The sequence below is a fragment of the Pararge aegeria genome, chromosome 23 (genome assembly GCF_905163445.1).
Source record: "Pararge aegeria chromosome 23, ilParAegt1.1, whole genome shotgun sequence".
Taxonomy (NCBI): domain Eukaryota; kingdom Metazoa; phylum Arthropoda; class Insecta; order Lepidoptera; family Nymphalidae; genus Pararge; species Pararge aegeria.
In genome coordinates this window covers 7,623,081-7,630,327 of record NC_053202.1, presented here as the reverse complement: position 1 = coordinate 7,630,327, position 7,247 = coordinate 7,623,081, and the positions used below count along the sequence as shown (strand labels likewise).

Below are 7,247 nucleotides of genomic sequence, written 5' to 3'. Positions count from 1 at the left end.
TCGCGCTTTCTATTCTGAGCTGCATCGTACAGGAATCACCATTATCACAAGTGACAATCCAAATAATTTTAATTATCCGAGTTTCAGAAAGTGGCCTGAATTAACTGGGGTAATATTGCATTATGTCCGTCTGACCTTCTATCAATCCATCCGTCCAACAACTTAAAATGTACAAATACTATGATATTCTTATTAGATATCATTTGGTACCAAGCTGCTATATATTCTGCCAACAAATACAAACGGAAGTTTTGTATTTATTGGCAGAATCTAATATATAAAGTTTAATCTATATATTTTAGGGCAAAAATTCTAAAATTATATTAGAAATATTCTGCTAGCTTTTATATGCTTGTGTTGTATTAGTGTAATAAGGCCCACTAGTGTAATATTTGTATAGTTGGTTCTTTCGCGGCTGACCGTTGTATGTAATTTAAAAAAACTGTATAGGCGTTACCTAAATAATTGATCCGCAATGTAAACCGTAGTCTTTATATTTTCTTTGCAATGGCAAACACAATTCGGTTTCGTAGCTTAAGTAGAAAATGTGGCCATTTTATAAGCACGCTTTTACACGTACCGTGTCGAAGCACCATCACTTTAAAATCCATAGACTAAACATAAACTTTTGTATCTATGCAGTAGTCGGCGCGTCACCGCGTCACTTTCTTAACGCGAATCCGCCATTTTGTACGTAGCTGGCGGTGATTCGGGGTTCGCTTTCCCGGCTAAGTGTTTATTGCGTGAAAAACCTGGAAAACTTCGTTCAATTGCCTTCTCCAATTGACTTTAGGCGATACTGACATTGTAGTGAATAAAATTTGCGTCGGTACAAAGTGCTATCGTGATTTGTGAGTGCACTGTAATTGGAGCGCGTGGCTGGTTACTCTTTGTTGTTGGATTCGGCGTAAAATAGGTAAGTTTCACAAGTTTTTCATTTGATGCATCAATTTTAAGCTAGATTGCAGGCGGACATAAGTTTCGTGTCTTAGAACAAATAAGTTTATTTAAAGTTTTGGTAAATACGTTGGCGTCATGCGGGTGGGAATGCCAGGGCTATAGGCATTTCGAAGTGATGAATCTTTGCTTTGGTCTTCGTTATGCTCATGTCCTTTGTCGACGCTTGGCCGCACTACAACCTCGCAACCGGTAATCGCGCTGGCTGCGTCAGTATTCTAGAATATACTAACTAAACGTTCGACACCACGCGGTTTTTGTACGAATGACGGGTTGCTGACCTAGTTGGGGTAGAAAGTTAGTTTACAGTAAATAATTCAATAACTATAACAAACTTTTACGTGTTTTAATTATCTATCAATGTGGGTTTTGATGATAGCTAGACTAAAAATATTACTTTAGGAAAAACGTAATTCTATCCTAACAGATAAACCGTTATTTCTGTATAAACTTTATGTATACACGCACCTGTCACACAATACATGCATTTTATGTAACATTCTATCTATGAACATGTAGTTCTATAGTTACTTTAGAAACGACGTTTTGTCGTATATCTGATGCTAAAAACACAGTATAATGTATGGAAGCCACATTTTTATGATGATGATAATTGTTAAAACCTGATTTAATAACTTCATGATAGTGATATAGCTTTCTTGATTACATACTTATGCAAAGCTTTTAATCTTTTGCATTCTTCAGTGCATTTCAGTGGAATCTTAGAGATTAAAATCAATTTGGTAGTTCCAAAGGCAAATGATTACAACTTGAGACACTTACATATCATACTGTCTTTATTTTGTAGGCCAAAAACAGAAATAAAAGTGTAAAATCCCATGCATGTAAGTTAATGTTATTTGATTAAAGTTTCTTGTTGTCATACAAAAGAAAAAATACTAATTATTATATTTGTAGTGTTTTAACAAAAAAAGGTTTCCTTATCTTGACTGTTACACTAATGTTAACAAAGACTACCAATGTACATTTATCTTTATACATTTATAAAGTGATAAGAATTTAGCAATGTCACTGTAGGTACTTGTTATTATAGGTACATAAGATGACCTGCAAAAATAATCTGTGTATTATTTCAGAGTGTACCAAAACTGGTCTTTATCTACTTTGAGGATTGGATATGTAGAGGATGGAATAGGGGTCAACAATAATACATTTTTAAAAGATTGACTTAAAATTAACAAAATTTGCAGATTATCTATTTATCATTCATTACCTTATGCAGAAATTGTTTTAGGATTACAAATCTACACCTAGGCTGCAATACTATCAAAATTAAAGTTGAAACTGTTTATATCAAATCTGCTTCAACTTGAAACACTCCCACAAATAAACATAAACACATTTGTAATTATCTATGCCAGAAAACAACGATACAAAACCTTGTTTAGGTTAAATCTGGAGTTATGGAGCATAAGCTGTTGCAAGAAAACTTTTAAACTATTATTACCTTAAATGTACATAAACAAATGAAAGATCATTGACTGACTTGACTTAAACTTTAAAAAAACAGGTTTTTCAGTATCGGAAAAAGATTATTCAAGTTTTGGTGAAAGATCTTTTAAGATTTTAATTGTGTTTCACAATACACAATTAAAATCTTAAAAGATCTTTCACTACAGAAATATTGTGTAATGTGGGTAAATAAATAAAATTTTGATAACTAAAAATTATAGTTTATTTAAAGAAAGGTTAATTTCTTTAATTTCATGCTTTGTTTTTGATAAATTAAGGGTTTCTTTTACAACAAATGCCTATGACATTGAGTTTGTGAGATAACTATTTTGATTTAAATAAAAGTGCATTTAAATGCACTTAGTCTTTTATTGACACTCAGACACAGTAAAGATACCTCCTGAAGTCTTATTTGTTATCAGTAAACTAAAATGCATTTACTTCTTTTCTAAGATATCCCTGAAAGTCATTAAACTGTCAAGTACTTTCCTCCAAGGCAATATCTAACATTGTTTCCCATGTCCTTTAGAAAAGTTAAATTAGTACCTACTCGCTCAACTAACTTTGAATTGGGTAAAAAGTTTGAATGGATTTCATTTGGAAGTTTTCCTTTTCATTATTTACCTATTTGGCTTTTTGTTTTGTTTTCAGAGTTGTATGGTTAAGTTTTGTCAGAATTCTTTGCAAACTTTCATTAATTTCAGCTATTGAAGTTTCCCTGGGGTCAGAAGCGAAACAAAAAGAAAGTTTTCTATTGAATTAAGAATTTCAAAGAAGCATGTTTGGAAATTTATTGTCTGAAATGTTTATTACTTTTTCATTGAAGTTTTGAAGTTTTATTTTTCCTTAAACAGTGTTCCCCTTAACACCTGTGTTCGTAATATAGCCTGGTACCTTCAAACCGAGACTAAATAGGCATCTTACCAGTTTGTGTCAAGTTAAGGCTGAATTATCACTTAAGTGACTGGGCAAGGCAACCTTTATATGGTAATACATTAGTGCTCCCTTTTATCTATCCAATCTGAAATGTATCTATACTATATGTTTTGTATTTAATTAAAACTAGATAAAAAAAAATACTATGAATTGGTATTTAAACTATTAGTAAACTTATTTAAACATATTACGATAGCGTTGCAGCGTTTCTTAACAGTAAAGGTTAAAGTACTGTCAGTTGTAGTGTAACAAAACAAATTTTGAACACAAGGCAAATTGTGACACATTCAACATCTAATGCCAACCGCATAAATACATCTAGTCACTGTTCCATTGGAAGGTAAAAAGATACGCTTAAAAACTGAAAAAACCTATAAAAAGATCAACGAAATGGAGCAATTTTCACAATCGTAATATGAAACAACGTCACAAGCAAACTCCCTCGTGAATCTGATAGTGCATGAGTTCACTGTAGTTTAAATAGCGATGTCGTAAACAAAGACGCTCGCCTCGACCTATCAGTGCTGTTGTAGGGCTATGGGTGAGAGTGTACACATTGATGTTGATATTATATAATCATGTGCATGATATTACAGATACTTTAATGATGCTGCTAATGAGATAATAGAATATTATATGTTCTATAATGATATTAATTGTGTGGGCACGCAAATGCCAAACGAAAATTAAACGGCAATAAGGTTGGCATTCAATTAGGACACGGGGCATATAATCCTTATTTAGGGATGGCAAGGTAGTTCATATCAAACTGACATTCTACGGCAAACAACTACGCGGCAAAAGACTATTTAGACGTTTTGATTATCTACTCAATGACCCGGAGAATTTTGTACTACCTATAGAACGCCATTTATTGTAAATTATCTGAAGTGGTAATTCCAATACAAAAATTAAATTACCATTTATGATTTTTTTTTTATTTCGATGACGAATTATTTTTGAAATAAAACTAAATTAAAAATATTTAAATCGGCCAAGCGGATTGCAAGTTTTTGCGAGACACACACAGCATAATTTGTTTATATATATTTAGATTTCATATAAGGAGCTCTTTACCTGTTGTTCATCTTATATCTGTTGCTTAACAAAAATATCGTACGAATTGTGCCAACCCTATGTACATATATTGGTAGAAAACATTTCGCCACGTAACATCCTCCCCATTGTAGAGACGCAATGCGACTGTCGACTGAGCTCCTAGGGAGTATGTATGTATTATGCACGTACGGAATACGGATCTCATGTGATACACTTGTAAAAATATTGTGTACAATAATACGGTAAATCTTTTCTGTGTTTCATAGTAATTTTGTGTAGGAGCGGAATCTTTTATTTTCCATTTTTACACAGGTTAGCCAATGACCGGTGTACAGATAATAATTGCTAGGGAAACTATGTTTCATTTTATTTTATAAATATTAACATTTATTTAACATACTATTCTATAGTTTGATATTGTGTTTTTTAGAAACACAGTTACTCTTTTATAAACATAATATTAATATTTAATAAACAAACTATACAATACTCCTTACGAAGTTCGAGAAGAGCTTATTGGTTCTCTCCCGCATATTTAAAGCCCCGTTCTTCTGGATATGTACATAAAATTATTTTGTAGGGATCCATTCCCTATAGTGGAATCGCGTTGTTGGATTTTTAATTTTTCACGCCATACACGCAGCAGTTTTGACCTGTTAACATCTTAACACGTAACATTATTTTGGTGGGAACTTCATTTTACAGCACGTGTTATGTAAAAACTGGCATTCTATCGCCGGTTACTATTGGTAGATAATGTTATGTGACTGAAGTAAGGAATAAAGGGCTGACCTTCGCGGATTATCGAACCAGTCCGGGACATATTTTCATGAGTTTGTTCGCGCGACCGGCGTACCGATGGAGGATGTTCTGGATGTGTATGAATGAATGTTTTGATAATATTATGATCATAATAAACTAGTGACAAATGTATATCGTCAGCGAAAGGTACGGAGTTCATTTGTGGTGTTGACTTAATTTTTTTATAACAAAAACTATAGGATAATTTTAGACCTACAAATTCATAAATTAAAAAAAAGATGTTAAAACACTTTTTGTGACAGGTAGAGTATTAAAAAATCATAACATGTTGAGAAACAATTGATGAATTTCTTAAGTGAAGAAGTTGCTTGAAAGGAGCACACCCCTCCGTTCACCCAAGACTAAAATAGTTAAAATGCAGATTTTTGGAAAGCCATTTTTAGTAATATTTACTTGACGGCAGCTTAAACTAAAGTTAGTGTGATTAACATAACGTCGTCATCGCTACAGAATTTGAACGACCCTGACCGCAAAATGTGGTAAACCTTCAAATTAATGTACCTTCTGTAGAATATTATAATTCCATGATTAATCATTACCTCGGTTTATTACGCGCTGATTTCGCACATCTGATTGCTTGGACACTTAATTTATGTTAGGTACTTAGAATTTATTTTTAATCTAATTGCTGATGACTAATTACTTTAGTTTATGCAAGAATTTAGTAGAAACAAGTCGGTTGGAAATCGCTTTTTATTCCAATAATTCGATTTGTAACCCTTTATCTTGCTTTAAAGCTTACTTGGTTGGTTAAAGACTGACGCAATTAGTGATATATACTTTTATGGAAAGACTGAAATGGCCAGAAGTTGTCTCGTATAGAGAAATGGCTAAAATTAACCTACCTATCTATCTATCTTTTATATTTTAACTAGTCATTCTTATTCATGTGAATCAATCTTAACAACTTGGGCCTAGTTATGTTTTAAGATATAGCTTTGCTTTTCTTTTTATCTCTATATAGGTGTATAGTCTAAAACGACTGGGTATGTTCACAAAAACTTTTTTTTACCGTCATCTATTAACTATCTAAGGTACTTGCACTTTGTACTTTTTACTTTTGGATGTTATTATACAAATTTTAGTTTTAACATTATCCAATTAAGAATTAGTCGGCACAACTATTGCCATGAAAATTTATATTGACAAGGCTATCTCAAACAGTTATTTTATTAAAAAAAAAAACCGATATAACGATTATAATATACAACAAGTTGAGTAAGTAAAAACTCAATAGTAAACTAAACATATCAAAAGCTTATTATGTGAATCACAAAACAAAAACTCCCCTTCAATAGTTCGCACGATGCCTTTCGAAGTCTAAGCAAAAACGTTGAATATACACGCAGCACATCCGTTCACGCACACATGGTCACACGTACACAACCATAGTACAGTAACCGGTCGCCTCGGGCTGATCGGCTATCGATTGCCCGGCTCCGAATGCGGAGACGCGATTTTATTTCATTTTGTATAATTCCTAGCGGCAATTGACTTATATTCAAATGAAAGTCTCTCTAATAGGTGAAAAATCAAAAAATAGCCAAACAATCGTGTTCTGGGTATATTACTAAACGTAGAATTTCTAAACATTATAAAGTTATCTAAACTTTTTTAGTGTGAAGTATTTTCTAAAAATAGAAAACGAAAACAAGTGCGTTAAAGTTAGTGAATAAGTACTTAATTTTTTTTTATATAAATACTTTCTCTAGATAAGGTGTGTTTGAAAACTTTAAGGAAATTTGTTTATACTCCATGGACATGTCATCTTTAGGCAATAAATGCCACATGGAGAGAGAGAGTTAGAGCTTGCTGATAAACCTCAAACCCATGCTGGAGCAAATTCCTGTGCTCCAACATGGGTTTGCGGTTTATAAGGATTGTTTTGACATGTTTGATGTCACTGACGGTTTAACGCACTGTCCGAGGGAAAGGCGCGGGAACAGATGACGCTTCAGGTAGTAGGTACTCAAAATACCGTGACCGAAATTCTTGGACTT

At 32.9% G+C, this 7,247-nt stretch overlaps 1 protein-coding gene across 3 annotated transcripts in view; it reads left to right on the top strand.

Moving 5' to 3' along the window:
* The first annotated feature begins 660 nt into the window (after positions 1–660).
* The window catches only part of LOC120634305 (C-terminal-binding protein), a 134,927-nt gene continuing 128,340 nt past the window's right edge, over positions 661–7,247 (top strand). For all 3 annotated transcript variants that reach the window (XM_039904802.1, XM_039904797.1, XM_039904798.1), the window contains exon 1: positions 661–916. The gene's annotated coding sequence lies outside the window, so the exon portion shown is untranslated. The remainder of the gene's footprint in view (positions 917–7,247) is intronic.